Here is a 20,259-nt window from a genome sequence, read left to right as displayed (position 1 = left end):
TCCTCTTTTTTGCTGACCCTCTACTTTAACAAGCATGATGTCCTTCTCCAGGGACTGGCCTCAACTGATAACATATCCAAAGTATGTGAGATGAAATCTCACCATCCTCGCTTCCAGGGGTCATTCTGGCTGTATTTCTTCCAAGACAGATTTGGTCATTCTTCTGGTAGTCTATGGTATATTCAATATTCTTCACCAGCACCACAATTCAAACGCATCAATTCTCATTCTGTCTTCTTTAGTCATTATCCAGCTATCGCATGTATACGAGGTGGCTGAAAATATCATGGCTTGGGACAGGTGCGTATTAGTCCGAAAAATGACATTTTTGCTTTCTAACACTTTAGAGAGGTCTTTTGCAGCAGATTTCCCCGATGCAATGCATCCTTTGACTTCTTGACTGCTGCTTCCATGGGCGTTGACTGTGGATGCAAGTAAAATGAAACCCTTGACAACATCAATCTTTTCTCCCTTTATTTTGATGTTGCTTATTGGTCCAGTTGTGAGATTTTCGTTTTCTTTATGTGGAAGTGTAATCCATACTGAAGGCCGTGGTCTTTGATCGTCATCAGTAAGGGCTTCAAGTCCTCTTCATTTTCAACAAGCAAGGTTGTGTCATCTGCAGGTTACAGGTTGTTGAGGAGTCTTCCTCCAGTCCTGATGCCTCGTTCTTCTTCATATAGTCCAGCTTCTCTGATTATTTGCTCAGCACAGAGGCTGAATAAGTATGGTGAAAGGATACAACCCTGATACACATCTTCCCTGATTTTAAACCACAGAGTATCCCCTTGTTCTGTTTGAAAGGCTGTCTCTTGTTCTATGTACAGGTTCTTCATAAGCACAATTAAGTATTCTGGAGTTCCCATTCTTTGTGTTGTTATCCATCATTTGTTATGATCCACACAATCAAATGCCTTTGCACAGTCAATAAAACACAGGTAAACATCCTTCTGGTATTCTCTGCTTTCAGCCAAGGTCCATCTGACATCAGCAATGATGTCCCTGGTTCCACTTCCTCTTCCGAATCTGGCTTGAATTTCTGTGGATGTACTGCTGCAACCGTTTTTGAATTTTCTTCACCAAAATTTTATTTGTATGTGATGCTAATGATTTTTAAAAATAATTTCTGCATTCTGTTGGACAAAGTTTTTTGGAGATAGGCATAAATATGGATTTCTTCCACTTGGTTGACCAGGTAGCTTTCTTCCAAAGTTCTTGGCATAGATGAGCGGGCACTTCTAGCACTGCATTTGTTTGTTGAAACATCTCAGTTGGTATTCTATCGATTCCTGGAGCCTTGTTTTTTGGCCAGTGTCTTTCTTCAGTGCGGCTTGGACTTTTTCATTCAATACCATCGGTTCTTGATCATGTGCTACCTCCTGAAGTGGTTGAATGTCCACCAATTCTTTTTGGTACAGTGACTGTGTATTCCTTCCATCTTCTTTTGAGCCTTCCTGCATCGTTCAGTATTTTGCCCATAGAATCCTTCAATATTGTAACTCCAGGCTTGAACTTTTTCCTCATTTCTTTCAGCTTGAGAAATGCTGAAGACGTTCTTTATTTTTGGTTTTCTAACTTCAGATCTTTGCCTATTTTATTATAATACTTTACTTTGTCTTTTTGGGCCCTCCTTTGAAATCTTCTGTTTAGCTCTTTTACTGTATTGATTCTTCCATTTGCTTTAGTTATTCTACTTTCAAGAGCAACTTTCAGTGTCACTTCTGATATCCGTTTTAGTCTTTTCTTTCTTTTTGATGACATTTTGCTTTTTTTGTGTATGGAATGTCCTTGATGTCATCCCACAACTCATGTGGTCTTCAGTCATTAGTGTTCAATGTGTCAAATCTATTCTTGAGATGGTCTCCAAATTTAGGTGGTATATTTTTTTACACTGTAGGTCATATTTTGGTTTTCATGGACTTGTTTTAATTTCCTGCAGCAGTTTTAACTTGCATGTGAGCAATTCATGGTCTGTTCTGCAGTCAGCCCCTGGCCTTGTTCTAACTAATGATACTGAACTTTTCTGTTGTCTTTTTCCATAGATGCACTGAATTTTGTGTTTTCCATCTGATGAGGTCCATGTGTATAGTCTCCGTTTATGTTATTGAAAAAAGGTAGTTGCAATGAGTAAGTTGCTGGTCCTGCAAAATTCTTTCATTTGATCTCTGGCATTGTTTCTATCACCCTGGCCATGTTTTCCAACTAGCCATCCTTCTTCTTAGTTTACAACTTCTGCGTTCCAATCAACAGTAATTATCAATGCACCTTGATTGCATGTTTGGTCAATTTTAGACTTCAGAAGTTGGTAAAAATCTTCAATTTCCTCATCTTTGGCATTAGTGGTTGGTGTGTAAATTTGGTTAACAGTTGGTATTAACTGGTTGTCCTTGTATGCCTGTGTATATTATCCTATCACTGACAGCATTGTGCTTCAGGATAGATCCTGAAATGTTCTTTTTGATGATGAATGTGGCACCATTCCTCTTCAATTTGTCATTCCCAGCATTGTAGACCATGTGATTGTCCAATTAAAAATGCTAATACCAGTCCATTTTAGCTCACTAATGCCTAGGATATCAGTCTTTATGCATCTCATTTCATTTTTGATGACTTCCAGTTTGCTAGATTCATACTCATACATTCCATGTTCTGATTATTAATGGATGTTTGCAGCTGTTTCTTCTCATTTTGAGTCATGCCACATCAGGAAATGAAGGTCCCAAAAGCTTTATTCATGTTATTATGGTCAGTGGTGCAGTGGTTAAGAGCTCGACTGCTAACCAAAAGGTCAGCAGTTCGAGCCTACCAGCTGCTCCTTGGAAACCCTATGGGGCAGCTCTACTTTGTCCTATAGGATTAGTAAGACTTGAAATGGACTTGTTGGCAATAGTAAGTGTTATGAGCTTCAGGCCTATAAAAAGGCAATGAATTTGGTTTTTGTTTGTTTATTTGTTTTTAGAGAGGCCAAAGTTTATTATTGGATACCGGGGGCAGGCAGGAAGGACAGGGAAAGGGAGACTCATTTCTGAGGGAACACTGACCCTCTACTAAGGGTGATGGAAAAATTTGGGAATGGATAAGCCAGGAGAGAGAGGACAGTGGGTTTGAACCAGGGAAAAGCAGTGGAAATGGGGAGAATTGGGCAGATCTGAATTTAATTAGAGGTGGCAGCATCTTGATTTACTGACAGATTGGATGTGGTGGGAGAGAAAGAACAAGTCCATAAGACCCAAAGTATAACATTGAGTATGCTCTACCTGAATTTAGAGACCATCTCAAGAATAGATTTTGAAGAACAGATGAGTTGTGGGATGACATCAAGGACATCATACATGAAGAAAGGAAGAGGTCATTATAAAGACAGGAAAGAAAGAAAAGACCAGATGGATCAGATGGATCTTGGCTGAAAGCAGAGAATACCAGAAAGATGTTTGCCTGTTTTATTGACTATGAAAAGGCATTCAACTGTGTGAATCATAACAAATTATGAATAACATTATGAAGAATGGGAATTCCAGAACACTTAATTATGCTCATGTGGAACCTGTACATAGACCAAGAAGCAGTCTTTCGAACAGAACAAGGGGATACTACGTGGTTTAAAATCAGGAAAGGTGTGCGTCAGGGTTGTATCCTCTCACCGTACTTATGTCGTGGGGAAAAAACATCTCCAAGTTTAGTAAAGCAAAAAGAAAGTTTTATTCGGCATATATTCAAAAGCACGAAAGTTGAGAAGCGGACAAAGCATGTTGCCAGAGCTATGTCTGTCTGAGTCCAAGGAAATATTACAGAGTAAGCAAGAATGGGAAAACTGACAAATATGGTACCACAGCCATGTCTGTTCGAGTCCAAAGAAATTACAGAATAGACAAAAGTGGGAAAATGGACAATCATGCTGCCACAGGCATGTCTGCCTGAGTGCAAGGAAGGTTACAGAGTCATTGTTGTTGTTGTTAGGTGCTGTCGAGTCGGTTCCGACTCATAGTGGCCCCATGCACAACAGAACGAAATACTGCCCCATCCTGAGACATCCTTACAATCGTTGTAATGCTTGAGCTCATTGTTGCAGCCACTGTGTCAGTCCACCTCATTGAGTGTCTTCCTCTTTTCCGCTGACCCTGTACTCTGCCAAGCATGTCCTTTTCCAGGGACTGATCCCTCCTGACAACATGTCCAAAGTATGTAAGACGCAGTTTCGCTATCTTTGCCTCTAAGGAGCATTCTGGCTGTACTTCTTCTAAGAGAGATTTGTTCGTTCTTTTGGCAGTCCATGGTATATTCAATATTCTTTGCCAACACCACAATTCAAAGGCGTCAACTCTTCTTCGGTCTTCCTTATTCATTGTCCAGCTTTCACATGCATGTGATGCAATTGAAAATACTAAGGCTTGGGTCAGGCGCACCTTAGTCTTCAAGGTGACATCTTTGCTCTTCAACACTTTAAAGAGGTCCTTTGCAGCAGATTTACCCGGTGCAATGCGTCTTCTGATTTCTTGACTGCTGCTTCCATGGCTGTTGATTGTGGATCCAAGTAAAATGAAATCTTTGACAACTTCAGTCTTTTCTCCATTTATCATGATGTTGCTCACTGGTCCAGTTGTGAGGATTTTTGTTTTCTTCATGTTGAGGTGTAATCCATACTGAAGCCTGTTGTCTTTGATCTTCATCAGTAAGTGATTCAAGTCCTCTTCACTTTCAGCAAGCAAGGTTGTGTCATCTGCATAACGCAGGTTGTTATTGAGTCTTCTTCCAATCCCGATGCCCCGTTCTTCTTCATATAGTCCAGCTTTTCGGATTATTTGGTCAGCATACAGACTGAATAAGTATGGCGAAAGAATACAACCCTGACGCACACCTTTCCTGACTTTAAACCAATCAGTATCCCCTTGTTCTGTCCGAACAACCACCTCTTGATCTATGTAAAGGTTTCTCTTGAGCAACATTAAGTGTTCTGGAATTCCCATTCTCCACAATGTTATCCATAGTTTGTTATGATCCACACAGTCGAATGCCTTTGCATAGTCAATAGAACACAGGTAAACATCCTTCTGGTGTTCTCTGCTTTTAGCCAGGATCCATCTGACATCATCAATGGTATCCCTGACTCCAAGTCCTCTTCTGAAACAGGCCTGAATTTCTGAAAGTTCCCTGTGAATATACTGCTGCAGCTGTTTTTGATCTTCAGCAAAATACAGAGTCATTAGTATATTTTAACATTAGAAATGGGCAAAACCATTGAAAGCTTCACCTTTTCACAGATTGGCTAGAAACTGACATCCTACATTTTGAATTGTCTTTGATGACAATCATTGGTACAGGCTTCAGTAATGACAGTCAGGAGGGTCTTCATTGGTCCAACACATTTCTATTCACTAAATGTTAATAAAAAAGATAAGAGTGGGAAGTCTTCTGTGTCCTAGCTTCTGTGAAAGGTCCCTAAAAGATATTTTCCAAGATTATTCTACCTATTGTCTTCATACCTCAGGGCCCAGTTGATGTGTCCTTGTGAGTCCTTGTGAGCCCAGCTCCAGCTGGGTCTCATTCTGTATGCTCAAGGACAGGGAATAATGACTCCAATATTATTTCCTAAATCACTTATTCAATCTGAATGTTGAGTAAGTAATCCAAGAGACTGGACTATATGAAGAAGAACGGGGCATCAGGATTGGAGGAAGACTTATTAACAATCTGCAAGATTCAGATGACACAGCCTTGCATGCTGAAAGTGAAGAGGACTTGAAGCACTTACTGATGAAGATCAAAGACCACAGCCTTCAGTATGGATTGCACCTCAACATAAAGAAAACAAAAATCCTCACAACTGGACCAATGGGCAACATCATGATAAACACTGAAAAGATTGAAGTTGCCAAGGGTTTCATTTTACTTGGATCCACAATCAACAGCCATGGAAGCAGCAGTCAGGAAATCAAAGGATGCATTGCATCGGGCAAATCTGCTGCAAAGGACCTCTTTAAAGTGTTAGAAAGTAAAAATGTCACTTTTAGGAGTAAGATGCACCTGTCCCAAGCCATGATATTTTCAATCACCTTGTATACATGCGATAGCTGGATAATAAGTACAGAAGACCAAATGAGAATTGATGCATTTGAATTTTGGTGTTGTTGAAGGATATTGCATATACCATGGACTGCCAAAAGAACGAACAAATCTGTCTTAGAAGTACAGCCAGAATGCTCTTTGGAATCAAGGATGGCAAGACTGTCTCTCACATACTTTGGATATGTTATCGGTTGAGACTGGGCCCTGGAGAAGGACGTCATGCTTGGTAAAGTAGAGGGTTGGCAAAAGCAGGAAGACCCTGGACAAGATGTACTGACGTAGTGAGTGCAACAATGGACTCAAGCATAACAACAATTGTGAGGATGGTGCAGGACCGGGCAGTGTTTCATTCTGTTGTACATAGGGGCTCTTATGAGTTGGAACCTACTTGAACGCACCTAACAACAACAACAACCCTATTCTTGCCAGAGTGGACAAATTTACAATGCTGAAGTACAGTTTCTGGTGGAGGGTAAAAAACAACAACAACAACAAAAAAATACTTTTCTAGTTTGGATCAGGCATTTTATGACTAATTTCTGGTTTTGAGGGTTAAGAAAAACTTGTTAAAATTAAAGTGAGATGTCTGTTGTTAGTATTTTTCTTTCACATGACCAAGTGGAGGAACTAGCCTTAGGTGATATCCTGATTAGCTCAGTTGTTAGGTGAAAAGAAAAGTATACGGGCACAGATGCAGGTAGGTAGGTTAGTTGGTAGACGTGATGGGAATCTGCGGAGATTCACTTCCAAAAGCTTCTATTTTCTCAGTGAAGTAGGAGTCAGGGTTATTAGTTGAAGCAAGGGAGTGGGAGCATATGTTGTACGTCTGAAAATTGTGTACGGCAGAGTGAACGGCCTAGAAAACGTACAGTGCGTTTGCCGGCTACATTAAGAACCATTCGAGATTCATGGTTATAACCTAAACCCGGACCAGAGTTGCAATGTACCTTTCTCCGGCCACATTTGGGGTTGGGGTGTAGGTAGGCTGAATGGGAGATGGGAATGCTGGAAACGTAGGCTCCTCTTCATGGGACTTCCTGGGAGCTATAGCCCACCTGTCGTCTTCACCTTGTCAGGAATCTCAGGAACATTGGGTAGTGGGAGAGGGAGTGTAACAAGGAGTTACAGGCAGGGCATATTGGGAATTGTAGTGTCCAAACGCCGCGTACGCTAGGAGCTGTAGTCCCTGTTACCTCCCCAAATAGTCTCCACTCCATTTTACTTGTCACAGGCAACACTGAGAAGCGGGTTGAAAAGATGGGGAGGTGAAGTCCAGGGAGCTTCCCCGTGGGCATACCGGGAATTAGAGTTCCAAGGCGGGCATATTGGTCACTGCAGTCCCTGTCACGACCCCTATCTGCTATCGCCAGGGGACGCTGGAAAACAGCAGATGCAGGGAAAGGCGAAAGGCACGGAACTCAGGGGGAGTCGTACTGGAAACCGCAGTTTTCCCAACGCGGAACATAGAAGCGTATTGGAAAATCTAGTCCTCCTGCCGTCGCGCCCCCTGGAGAGAAGGCACGGTCTGGAAAGTGCCGCGCCATGGACGCTGGGAAGTGTAGTCCCGCCTCCGCGGTCCTGACAGGGACTTGTCGGTAGTTCGCTAGTCGTCGCGGAGCGCCGGCTCAAGCCCCAAGCCCGGAGGGGCAAAGTCTCCACCTGAGTGAGATCTCGAACGCTGGCACTCCTACGGGCTTCTTCCGACGCCCGCCTAGCCGCCGTTTCACGCCGTTCTCCCTGTCCCTCCCTTCGTGTGTCTGTCTCGGAACGCTGGGAGCCAGGCACTGCTCCGAACGGGAGACCGAAAGACCTGCGATTTCTTTGGAACAAGGTCGAAGGGCGACTGAGAAAACAGGCCTTTCACCTGTGGAACGGAAGGAGCGGGGCTCCCGGGACGGACGGGGGGGTGTGACGAGGGGCGGGACTCGGCGTAGCGGGGTGTGGCGAGGGGCGGGGCTATGGGGAGGATAGCAGGGTGTGGCTGGGGGCGGGGCTCGACTTAGCGGGGTGTGGCGGGGCGGGGCTATGGGGAGGATAGCAGGGTGTGGCTGGGGGCGGGGCTCGACTTAGCGGGGTGTGGCGGGGCGGGGCCCCGGGGCCGGTAGGGGGTGTGGCAGGGCGGGGAGGGGGTGTGGCTGGGGCGGGGCTCGGCGTAGCTGGGTGTGGCGAGGGGCGGGGCCCCGGGGCGGGTAGCGGGGTGTGGCGGGGCGGGGCTCTTCGGAAGGCGCTCTCTTCGCAGGCCCGGTGTTGCTGCGCGCGTCTTAGCTCAGTCAGGCGTGCCTGCACGCAAGCGTAGTCGATGGGCCTCAAGGTCCTTGTCGCCAAAGCGCAGTGGCAATGTTTCCTAGCCCAAGCAAGGCAGAGATGAGGCCCTCCCGGAGGGCCAGGCCGGCACGCCTTCCTGGGAGCGGCTGATCGGGCCCAGACACCCGGTCCTGCCCCCAGCAACCTCTTCCAGACATCGGTTTCCCTCAGGTTCTCTACGCCACAGGCCAGGGGAAAAGGGAGAGAGGCCCGACGGGCCAGGCGTCCTCTCCTCAGGTTTGCCCCTCAGTGGCCTCCCTGCCCCGCCTCTTTGCCTCGGTCGGGGGTGGTGCAGGAAGAAGCCAGAGAAACGTTTGGGCACTGTCCGTTCTGTGTTCTGTCACAGTTGTTTTTCTATAGGTTTTCCTTTGTGGCTTCTTTGGGCTTGGTGGGACTCAGGCACTGCCATCGTAAAGGCTGCCCTCGCTCAACCTCTCAACCGTGATGCAGGGCCTCTGTCATAAAGGCTGACGCCTCACTCACACCCTTGAGCTTGTCCGGTGACAATGGTGTGATATCTAACAACCTGCGTGGAATTTGACTCTGGCCCAGCCACGTTCTAGCTGTGTGCTGGGGTTTTCCTCACCCGGAGAAAGGGGGCAATAGTGCCTTTAAGCAGGATTGCCATGTTTAGTAAATACAAATGGAGGCCATTCAGTTAAATTTTAATTTGTTAAATGAATTTTTTTTAGCATAAATATGCCCCAAATAGTGTTCACTTGAAATTCAAATTTATTTGGGAGTCTTGTATTTTATCTGGCAGCCCAACGTTAAGGCATCGTTAAGAGACAATGCCTGAACAGTCCGTAGAACAGTACCTGGCCCAGGTAAACACACAAATCTTATTGCCATGAAAAGGCCAAACTCCTCCCACCCACTGTAACAGACAGCCCGCCCCCACCTCCCAACACATTGGTGTCTCTAGTCATCTGGCTGTATTAACCAGAATGGCTAGCCCGCAGAAAGCCACTCTGTTATAAAAGCTCAGTTCAAATTTCTTCTCCCCACCCTACACTTGAGTGACCCAGCTCCACTGTCACAAAGGTCCAGATCTCCCCTGTCTCCTAGCACTTGGTACAGTCATGTGGGGATTTTCAAGCTCTTAATAATGTTAGTGTTGTGGCCCTGGATGTGGGTGTGTGTGGGGGGGTGGGGTGAGGTAGGGGAGTCTGATGTATTATGATGTTGGAGCCAGTGATACCGTTCCAGAATTGGGGGCCTGGTATCCTCTGTGAGGGTGAAGGTGTCTGAGCTAGGAGAGAATGGGGAATGAATGGGGAAACTTAGCTGTTGAGGTTAGTACCAGGTTTTCCTAGCTTGGAGAATGTATGCTGACTGAGTGGCATCGGTCCCACTGAGCTCATTCAGGCATAATGTGAGATAAGACGTTCAGTCTGAGAAGTCTAAAGGAAAAAAAAAAAGAAACACCAAAGTGACACGCAACCTAGGATTATAAATGTTAAGTCTGTTTAACTCTAAAGTTTCTGTTTCATCTCTCCTATTTTCCCTCAGTCTCAGCATGCTCCTTCACCTCTCTCACAATAAAAACCACCCACTGCCATCAAGTAGATTCCGACTCATAGCGACCCTATCACAATAATGCACTTTGCATCGCACTTTTTCGTTGTGAAGGCTTTTTTATTTCGTTACCTCATTTTATGTTTCTAATTTTTTTTTTTAAAGGCTTTAGGGAGGAAAAAGGAGGGGCATTTCTCCCTGAGGTCAAGATCTGTTAAAGCAAAATGCCTGACTCTCACTGCAAATCTAGGGGAGTCCTAGCCCAGGATTTAGGCAGAAGCTCAGACAACCTCCATTTTCCCAGTCAGAGCTCCTAATTTTAAATTACCAGAAGAAACTTTAGGGAGCCTCTGAGAATGTGGTATCTAACACTCATTCCTCTTTACATCAGCTTGGTGTAGCAGCCTAATCTCACCTGTATCTTCGTTCTTCTTGATGACTTCTTTCCAACGTTTAAACGTGTTTAATTTTCTTATTTAAAAAAATTCATCTTTGACCTTAAATCCTCTTCTAGCTTCTTTCCTTTCCGCTATTCTCCCCTCATCCTCAAGCTTCTGAAAGACTGTTGTTGTTAGGTGCCATCGAGTCATTTCCAACTCATAGCAACCCTATATACAACAGAATGAAACACTGCCTGGTCCTGCATCATCTTCGTAATCGTTCTTATGCTTGAACCCATTGTTGCAGCCACTGTGTCAATCCATCTTGTCCAGGGTCTTACTCTTTTTCACTGACCCTCTACTTTACCAAGCATGATGATCTTCTCCAGGGACTAGTCCCTCCTGGTAGCCTGTCCAAAGTATATAAGCCAGAGTCTCACCATCCTTACTTGTAAGGAACATTCTGGCTGTACTGCTTCCAAGACAGGTTTGTTTATTCTTCTGGCAGTTCATGGTACATTCAGTATTCTTCACCAACACTGTGATTCAAATGTGTCTATTCTTCTTCCGTCTTCCTTATTCATTCTGAAAAGATTGGTCTACACTTCAGTAGTCTTCAGTCCCTTACCTTGCATTTACTCAGCTCCCTCCATTCAGACTTCAGAAACCACTTCCCTGTTGAGACTGTTCTCATTAAGGATACCAATACTCTGTCACATCCACTCAGGTTCATCTTACTTGACCTTTCTGTGCCAGTTGACCTACCTTCATGAAACTCTCCTCCCCTGGTTTCTGGGAAAATTTCCCATCACAGTAGAGGCTCGTTCTCAGGATGCTTCCAATAATTATCTAGTTATGGAGTCTCCTTCTCAAGCTGCATACTCTCCCATGGACATTCTCCTCTTAGGGCACATGGCTTCAGCTGTCCTTATAGACTGGTAATTTTCATATTCTCTATTTGTTGCCAACCCAGACCTTTCTCCTGAGCTCCAGACCTACAGATTCAGTTTTCTTCAAGGACATTATACATGAAGAACATAGAGTAGCTAAAGCAAATGGAAGAAATGATGTAGTAAAGGAGCTGAACAGAAGACTTCAAAGGGCAACTCGAGAAGACAATCAGGTATTATAATGACATGTGCAAAGACCTGGAGTTAGAAAACCGAAAGCAAAGAACACATTCAGCATTTCTCAAGCTGAAAGAACTGAAGAAAAAATTCAAGCCTCAAGTTGCAATTTTGAAGGATTCTTTGGGCAAAATGGTGTGGTGGTTAAGAGCTTGACTGCTAACTAAAAGGTCGGCAGTTCAAATCTAGCAGTTGCTCCTTAGAAACCCCATGGGGCAGTTCTACTCTGTTCTATAAGGTTGTTATGAGTTGGAAGCGACTCGATGGTAACAGGTTTGGTTTTCTGGGCAAAATATGGAACTTTGCAGGAAGCATCAAAAGAAGATGGAAGGAATACACAGAGTCACTATACCAAAAAGAATTGGTCAACGTTCAACCATTTTAGGAGGTAGCATATGATCAAGAACTGATGATACTGAAGGAAGAAATTCAAGCTGCACTGAAGACATTGGCCAAAAAACAGGCTCCAGGAAGTGACAGAATAACAATTAAGATGTTTCAACAGATGCAACACTGGAGGTGCTTGCTCGTCTCTGCCAAGAAATTTGGAAGCCAGCTACCTGGCCAACCAACTGAAGAGATCCATATTTGTGCCTGTTCCAAAGAAAGGTGATTCAATAGAATGCAGAAATTATCAAACAATATCATTAATATCACAGACAAGTAAGATTTTGCTGAAGACAATTCCAAAATAGCTGCAGCTGTATACGACAGGGAACTGCCAGAAATTCAAGCCGGATTCAGAAGAGGACGTGGAACAAGGGATATCATTGCTGATGTCACATGGATCTTGGCTGAAAACGGAGAATGCCAGAAAGATGTTCACCTATGTTTTATTGACTATGCAAAGGCATTAGACTGTGTGTATCATAACAGATGATGGATAACATTGCAAAGAATGAGAATTCCGGAACACTAAATTGTGCTCACTCAGAAGCTGTACATGGACCAAGAGGCAGTCATTCAAACAGAACAAGGAAATAATACATGGTTTAAAGTCAGGAAAGGTGTGCATCAAGGTTGTATCCTTTCACTATACTTACTCAGCCTATATGCTGAGGAAATAAACCAAGAAGCTGGACTATATGAAGAAGAAAATGCCATCAGGATTGGTGGAAGACTCATTAACGACCTGCAATATGCAGATGACAACAACCTTGTTTTCTGAGAGCAAAGAGGACTTGAAGCACTTACTGATGAAGATCAAAGACTACAGCCTTCAATATGAATTATACCTCAACATAAAACAAAAATCATGGACCAACATCATGATAAAGAGAGACAATACTGAAGTTGTCAAGGATTTCATTTTACTTGGATCCGCAATCAATGCCCATGGAAGCAGCAGTCAGGAAATCAAATGATGTATTACATTGGGCAAATTTGCTGCAAAAGACCTCTTTAAAGTGTTGAAAAGCAAAGATGTCACCTTGAGGACTAAGGTGCACCTGATCTTAGCCATGGTATTTTCAGTCACCTCATATGCATGTGAAAGCTGGACAATGAATAAGGAAGACCAAAGAAGAATTGAAGCCTTTGAATCATGGTGTTGGTGAAGAATATTGAATACACTACGGACTGCCTGAAGAATGAACAAGGCTGTCTTCGAAGAAATACAGCCGGAGGGCTCCTTGACAGTGAGGATGGCGAGACTTCATCTCATGTGCTTTGGACATGTTATCAGAAGAGACCAACCTGTGGAGAAGGGCATTATGTTTGGTAAGGTAGAGAGGGTCAGTGAAAAAGAAGAAGACCATGAACGAGGTGGATTGACACAGTGACTGCAACAGTGAGCTCAAACCTAGCAACAATTGTGAGGATGGTGCAGAACTGGGCAGTGTTTCATTCTATTGTGCACAGGGTTGCTATGAGTCAGAATTGACTTGACGGCACCTAACAACAACAACAACATAACCACCTCAACAAATCCAGAATCAAACTGATCAGCATCTCTCCTCCAAACCTTTGTTCTTAAGAAAGTCCCTTTTTATGGCATCAACTTCCATTCAAGAGCCTAGACCAGAAACCCAGGAGCTATTATAGATTTCGCTTTTCCTGATTCTGCATGCTCAATCATCAAGACCCTTGTATTCTATTCCCTAAATATTTTATATTGCTCTCATCATTTGCTTTCCCTTTCCTACTGTTCCGAATGAAAACATCTAATTATCTTTAGCCTCTACTGTGGAAATAGCTTCCTTGTTGGTTTTCCTCCTGACCCCCAATCCAGCCCCTAGACTCCTATGTCAGTGAACATTCTGAAAGGTTAATCTGACAACATCACTCTCCTGCTCAATTTGTTTCCAGTTGGTTCTCTACCACCTACTCAAGATAAAAATTGAACTCCTTAGTATGGCACTTAATATTGATGCCCATCTACCTGGTCAGTCATGTCTTCTTCTACTGCCCTCCTGAACTTTGCACAGGAAGAGTATATAACTCCTAGGGAGTCGTCGTGGGTTGAAACCCACTCGTTGGTGCCTAACAACAACAACAAGCCCAATTCAAATATTTGTTGATGATAAGTGAAAGAACTAAAAGGGAGCCCAAGAAGGCAAAGAACCTTACAGTAAGTGGGGCCCAGTTCCCTCCATAGCTGCCTTTTAGTCAGAGAGCATAGTCTGAATGATTTTATCACTGAAATTGAGACTTGTTTTATGGACCGCATGTAATGTTTTCATGTATGTTCACTGTGTGCTTGAAAAGAATGTGCAATTGTCACATGTAGTATTACTATACATGCTAATTAGGTCAGGGTTGGAATTGTGTAGTTTAAATGGGCTTTATCCTTACTGCTATTTTTTTATTATGGTAAAAATATATTTAACAAAACATTTGCCAATTCAACAATTTTTACCTGTATAATTCATTGACTTCGATTATGCTCCTCTTGTCATACAGCCATTACCACTATCCTTTTCCCAACTGTTCCACCACCATTAAAAGAAAGTGCCCTGTCAGCAATAACTCCCTGTTTCTCCCTTCTGGCTACCCCTTGTAACCACTAATAAGCTTTGGTCTCTATAAATTTGCCTATTTCATATAAATGGGATCATACAGTATTTGTCCTTTTGTGACTGACTTATTTTAGTCAACATAATGTTTTCAAGGGTAGTCCATATTGTGGCGTGTATCAGGACTTCGTTTCTCTTTATGACTGAGTAGTATTCTGTTCTAAGTATGTGTATACCCCATTTTGTTTATCTGATCATCTGTTGTTGGACATTTAGGTTCTTCCACCTTTTGGCTATCGTGAGTAATGCTGCGGTAAACATTGGTGTAAACATTGATTCTGTTTGTGTTCTGCGTCCTGTTCTTTTGGGTATATACTTAGGGCTGGGATTGCTGGGTCGTGTGGTAGTTTAACTTTTTGAGGAACCATCAAACTGTTACCCCTAACTGCTCAATTAATAGTGGAGATGCATTCACATCTCCCACTGTGGCTCTAGATTTCTCTCTTTCACCTTTTAGTTCTGTTCGTTTTTGCTTATATAGTTTGTGGCTGTAATATTGGGCACATGGAAATATAAAACTGTGAGTTCTCAGTGAATTAAATCTGTTTTCATTGTTCTATAGTAATTTCTTATCTTTGGTTATACTTTAATGCCTTAAAATGTATTTTGTCTGGTAGTAATATGGCCATACCGGCTTTGTTTTAGTCAGTATTTAGGTGGTATGTATTTTTTCATTATTTTACTTCCTACCTTTATGAATATACTCTTGAAACTAGCATAATGTGAAGAGCATAATATGTATTTTAGTTTTTATTTCACACTCTTTTTCTGGATCTTTAGTCTGTTTGCGTTAATATTAACTGACAATCTTTTTGCATTTAAATACGCTATATTGTTTGTGCTTTGTTGTATCTGCTCTATATGCCTTTTTTTTTTTCTTCTTTCTTTCTTTCTTTCCTTCCTGCCTTCCTTCTCTCCTTTCTTTCTTTCATTTTACCTGGCAAAGGGACTTTACAGATATGGTTAAGGATATGGACCTTGAGATGGGGAGATTATCCTGGATTATCTGGGTGGGCTGAATCTAATCTCATGAATCTTTAAAAGCAGAGAAACTTCCCCACCTGGGCTGGAGAGAGGTGAAATGTAGATGACTTGACCTGCCATTGCTGGCTTTGAAGATGGAGGAACAAGACTATGAATCAAGTGGTGGCAGCCTCTAAAAGCCGGGAATAGCCCTCATTTTACAGCCAGTAAGAAAACATCAACCTCACCTTACGACCCCAAAGAACTGAATTCTGCCAACAACCCAAATGAGCAGGAAATAGATTCTCCCCTAGAGTCTCCAGGAAGGAACACAATCTGCTGAGGCCTTGATTTTAGTCTGGTGAGATTTATACTGAACTTCTGGCCTTTCTGGCCTTCAGAACTGTAAGATAATACATTTGAACCCTGGTGGCACAGTGGTTAAGAGCTATGGCTGCTAACCAAAAGGTCAGCAGTTTGAATCCCCCAGCCGCTCCTTGGAAACACTATGGGGCAGTTCTACTCTGTGCCGTCCAGGCACTTCCAACTCACAGTGACCCTATGTACAACAGAACAAAACACTGCCGGCCCTGCACCATCCTCACAATGGTTGTTATGCTTGAGCCCATTATTGCAGCCACTGTGTCAATCCATCTCATTAAGGGTCTTTCTCTCTTTTGCTGACCCTCTACTTCACCAAGCATGATTTCTTTCTCCAGGGACTGATCTCTTCTGATAACATGTCCAAAGTATGTGGCCATCCTTGCTTCTAAGGAGCATTCTGACTGTACTTCTTCCAAGACCGATTTGTTTGTTCTTCTGTCAGTCCATGGTATATTCAATATTCTTCCCCAACACCATAATTCAAAAGGGTCAACTATTCTTCAGTCTTCCTTATTAAGCCACTAGGTTTGTGATAGTTTGTTACATGAACAATAGGAAACAAACACAGATTTCAGCGACCACTGTGGGGATTCTGCCAGTTAATAAATATGTCTATTCTAATTATGCATTGTGGAGCTAGGGATATAACCATAGGATGAGCTCAGGGACCCACTGGGTCTGCTGTGAGATGGACCTGAGCTAAAATTCCGTTAATCGTCTGGCCTTCGTAAGCCCCTACCCTGGTGGACCAGTGTTGTTTTGGGTCTCCAGGAATTAGTGCCAGTTCAGAGCCAATGTTCGTTAATCTCCCAAAAGCCTGATTATTTTCCTTTCCTTGATGCCCAGTCACCCTGGTAAATAGCTGTAAGTCCCTTGGGGGAAAGACTGGGAGAAAGATTGACAGTATAAATTTCTGACAGTGTAGCAGGGTCCTTCCTCAAGAGTACCTGCCTCCCCTTCATTCAAGGGGCTCTGGGTCTGTAAACCAGCTCAAGTCTGAGAATTCACTGAGGGTCAGTGACTCTGTTTTGGTGATTCAAGTTAAATTTCTGTTCATTTGACCTAGAACTCTTCTGCTTATACAGGTTAAGTAAGAATTTAGTCAGCTGCCCATCTATTTCTTTTCTAGGCATACCGTGATCAACCAGCCAATGCCACAGGTCTTTGGGAGTCAGGCTATTCTGATTACTGCTTGGCTCTACTATCTTTTATAGTACCCATACCCACATTGTCTTTGGTGATTTGGCCACTGCCACCCTGGGATCCCATTATCCCCACTGAATTTATGGATCTCAGTTTAATGGTAGCAGTTACCACTCTAATTTCAGATCTAAAGAGAAGAGTGACCACAGAGGTATTCAAGGATGCTGGGGCTTCCCTCACAAATGTGTATCTCACAGTGGTGGTGAAAGGTGTGTGCCATGGTGAGAGACCAGTTCTTACATGATAAATCTGTTTGAACATTACAATCTTCTTAAGCCTTTGGATACCTTCCTCTAAAGTATACCGAGGAAGTTTTGGCATTTCAACTTCATTTAGTGTAGGCCACCCTTTCATTCAATCAATCACATTGTTAGAGCCCTTTGTAACCCCTTGAGCTAAACCACTGAATCCAGAATCTCTGTTTAGTGGGCCCATATCAATTAATTTGGCATGATCCAACTTTACATTTTTTCAGCCAGGATCCCACCGCCATAAGATCCATTCCCACACATATTCCCCTGATTTCTGTCTGTATAAATTTGAAAAATCTTGCATTTCTGTTGGTGTGTAGTGCACCTCCTAATGAGTCACATTTTGTACCTCACTTTTTGGGGCCTGCTGCGATCTAAGTCTAGTTACAGGCTTAGAAGCAAAGAAGAGTGGTGGGAGTAGGTCTGAGGAGAATCATAAGTGCCTTGCAAGGCAGTTCCTTCAGGGGAGGGCATTACAGCTTCTTCAGACAAAGGAGGGTTAACCTCCTCAGGCAGAGATAGAAGGGCTGCTTTTATTGGCAAAGAAGACTCAGTAGAATTTAGGGATTCTTTGTTCCCAGCCTCACTGGGATCTGGCCATATGTCCTCATTCCAATTTTCAGGATCCCATTCCTTCTCAGTCAATTACCTCACTTTAACAGCAGATACTCAGTGAGGTTGGGAGTTAAATTTACGTTGTAATTCAACCACTCACGGGATAAGATTCTGGGTTTGGTTTTCAGAGACCTTGGCCCTGTGGCTATAGGAGGTAAGGGTTTTTTTTTTTTCAGGGCAAATATAGAAACTTCCAGGGAGCTTGGAGCTGAGAATTTGTATCCCTGAGCTCATCCTTTTCTTTTCCCCACTTTCTTCTGTTCAGTTACGAGCAACCAGCAAATCCCATTATACGCCTCAGTTTGACTAAAATATTCTAAGGTAACAAATACATGGTCACCCAGAATCTTGCCCTGTATAGGTATTTGTTTAGAAGTATCCAGTGGCAACATTGAGTGTATCTCTGTTGCAATATCGTGCTGTGGACCACTAGTGCCCTCTGCCACTGGAAATCCGCTAGAATTGCTATTGTCCTGTATTCAGTGTGTGCATTTTTCCTTTGCTGCTTTTAAGATTTTCTCTTTATCATTAGTTTGAGAAATTTGATTGTGGTGTTCCATAGTTTCTTTAGGTTTCTTGTGCTTGGGTTTTATTGAGCTTCTTAGTTTTGTGGTTTATAAAAAAATTTATAGTTTTCATTAAATATGGAGAATTTGGGGACATTATTTCTTCAGGTTTTTTTTTCTGTTCCCTTTCTCTCTGCTGTCGTTTGAAACTCAAATTATATGTACATTAGGCAGCCCGAACCTGACCCATATACCTCTGGTATTTTTTTAATCATTTCAATTTTTTTCATTTAAAAATTATTTTTTCTCCATGGGTTTCATTTTAGATAGTTTCTGTTGCCATATCATCAAGTTCACTAATACTTTCTTCTGCAATGTCTTAATATTCCAGTGTATTTTTCATCTCAGACAGTATAGATTTTTATCTTCAGCCATTTAATTTGGGTTTTTCTTACATTTTCCATATCTCTACTTAACTTTAAAAATTATTTTTTTTATTGTGGTAAAGATACATATAACAAAACATTTGCCCTTTCAACATTCTTCAGGCACATACAATTCCGTGAGATTAATTACAGTCATCATGTTGTACAGCCTTCACTGTTATCTGTTTCCCATTTTTTCCATCACCCCTAACAGAAGCTTAATGTTCCCTAAGCAATGAGAGTCTCTCCTTCCCTCTCCCTCCTGCCTGCCCCGGCACCCACTAATAAACTTTGGTCACTCTAAAAAACAAAACAAAAAAAAAAAAAACAAGGCCATTGCTGTCAAGCCAATTTGACTCGTGGAGACCCCATGTATTAGAGTAGAATTGCTCCATATTTCTTGGCTGTAGTCTTTTTTGTTTTATTGTAAAAATATACACAGCAAAACATACAATTTATTCAACAATTTCTACATGTATAATTCAGTGACATTAATTACACTCTTTAAGTTGTAAAACCATTCTCCCTATCCTTTTTCAAATTATCCTACAACACAAACTCACTGCCCCCTAAGCCACAACTCCTGTTTCCTCCTTCCTCCCACCCCCAATAACCTCTACTAAGCTTTGATCTCCGTACCTCGTGAGATCGCACAGCATTGGTCCTTCTGTGACTTATTTCACCAAGCATAGTGTTTTGTGGGTTCATCCACGTTGTGGCATGCTTCAGGACTTCATTTCTCTTTATGGCTGAGTTTAATATTCCACTGTATGCGTATACCGCATTTTGTATATGCATCCATCTGTTGATGGACATTTCAGTTTTTTCCACTTTCGGCTATTGTGAAAAGTGCTGTAATGAACTTCAGTGTACATGTGTCTGTTTGCATCACTGCTCTCAAGTCTCTTGGTACCTAGGAGTGGAATTGCTGGGTCAAATGATAGTTCTGTGTTCAACTTTGAGGAACCACTCAACTTTGTTGAGTCTCTATATTGTTTTTCTATTCTCTATTTTGTTTATTTTCTGCTCTGATCTTTGTTATTTCCTTCTCCCTAGTAGCTTGAGGCTTCGTTTTCTCTTCTATTTCTAGTTCCTCTAGTTGTAGAGTCAGGCTATTGATTTGAGCTCTTTCTTCTTTGTTTAATGTAGGTGTTCATTGCTATAATTTTCCCTCTGAGCACTGCCTTTTCTGTATCCCATAGGCTTTGGTATGTTGTATTTTCATTCGACTTCAAGCATTCTCTAAAATTTCTTTCCTGATTTCTTCCTTGACCCATTGGTTGTTTAATACTGTGGTGCTAATTTACACACACTTGTGTGCTTTCTGTTTTCTACTACTGTTAATTTCTAGTTTTATTTTCTTGTGGTTGGAGAAGAAATTTGTATGATTTCAGTCTTTTAGAATTTATTCAGACTTGTTTTGTGACCTAGCATATATTCTATCCTGGTGAATGATCCATGTGCACTGGAGAAGGTTGTGTATTGTTCTGTTTTGGGGTGGAATGT

This window comes from Loxodonta africana, chromosome 11 (genome assembly GCF_030014295.1).
Source record: "Loxodonta africana isolate mLoxAfr1 chromosome 11, mLoxAfr1.hap2, whole genome shotgun sequence".
Taxonomy (NCBI): Eukaryota; Metazoa; Chordata; class Mammalia; order Proboscidea; family Elephantidae; genus Loxodonta; species Loxodonta africana.
Note: the sequence above shows the minus strand (reverse complement) of the source record.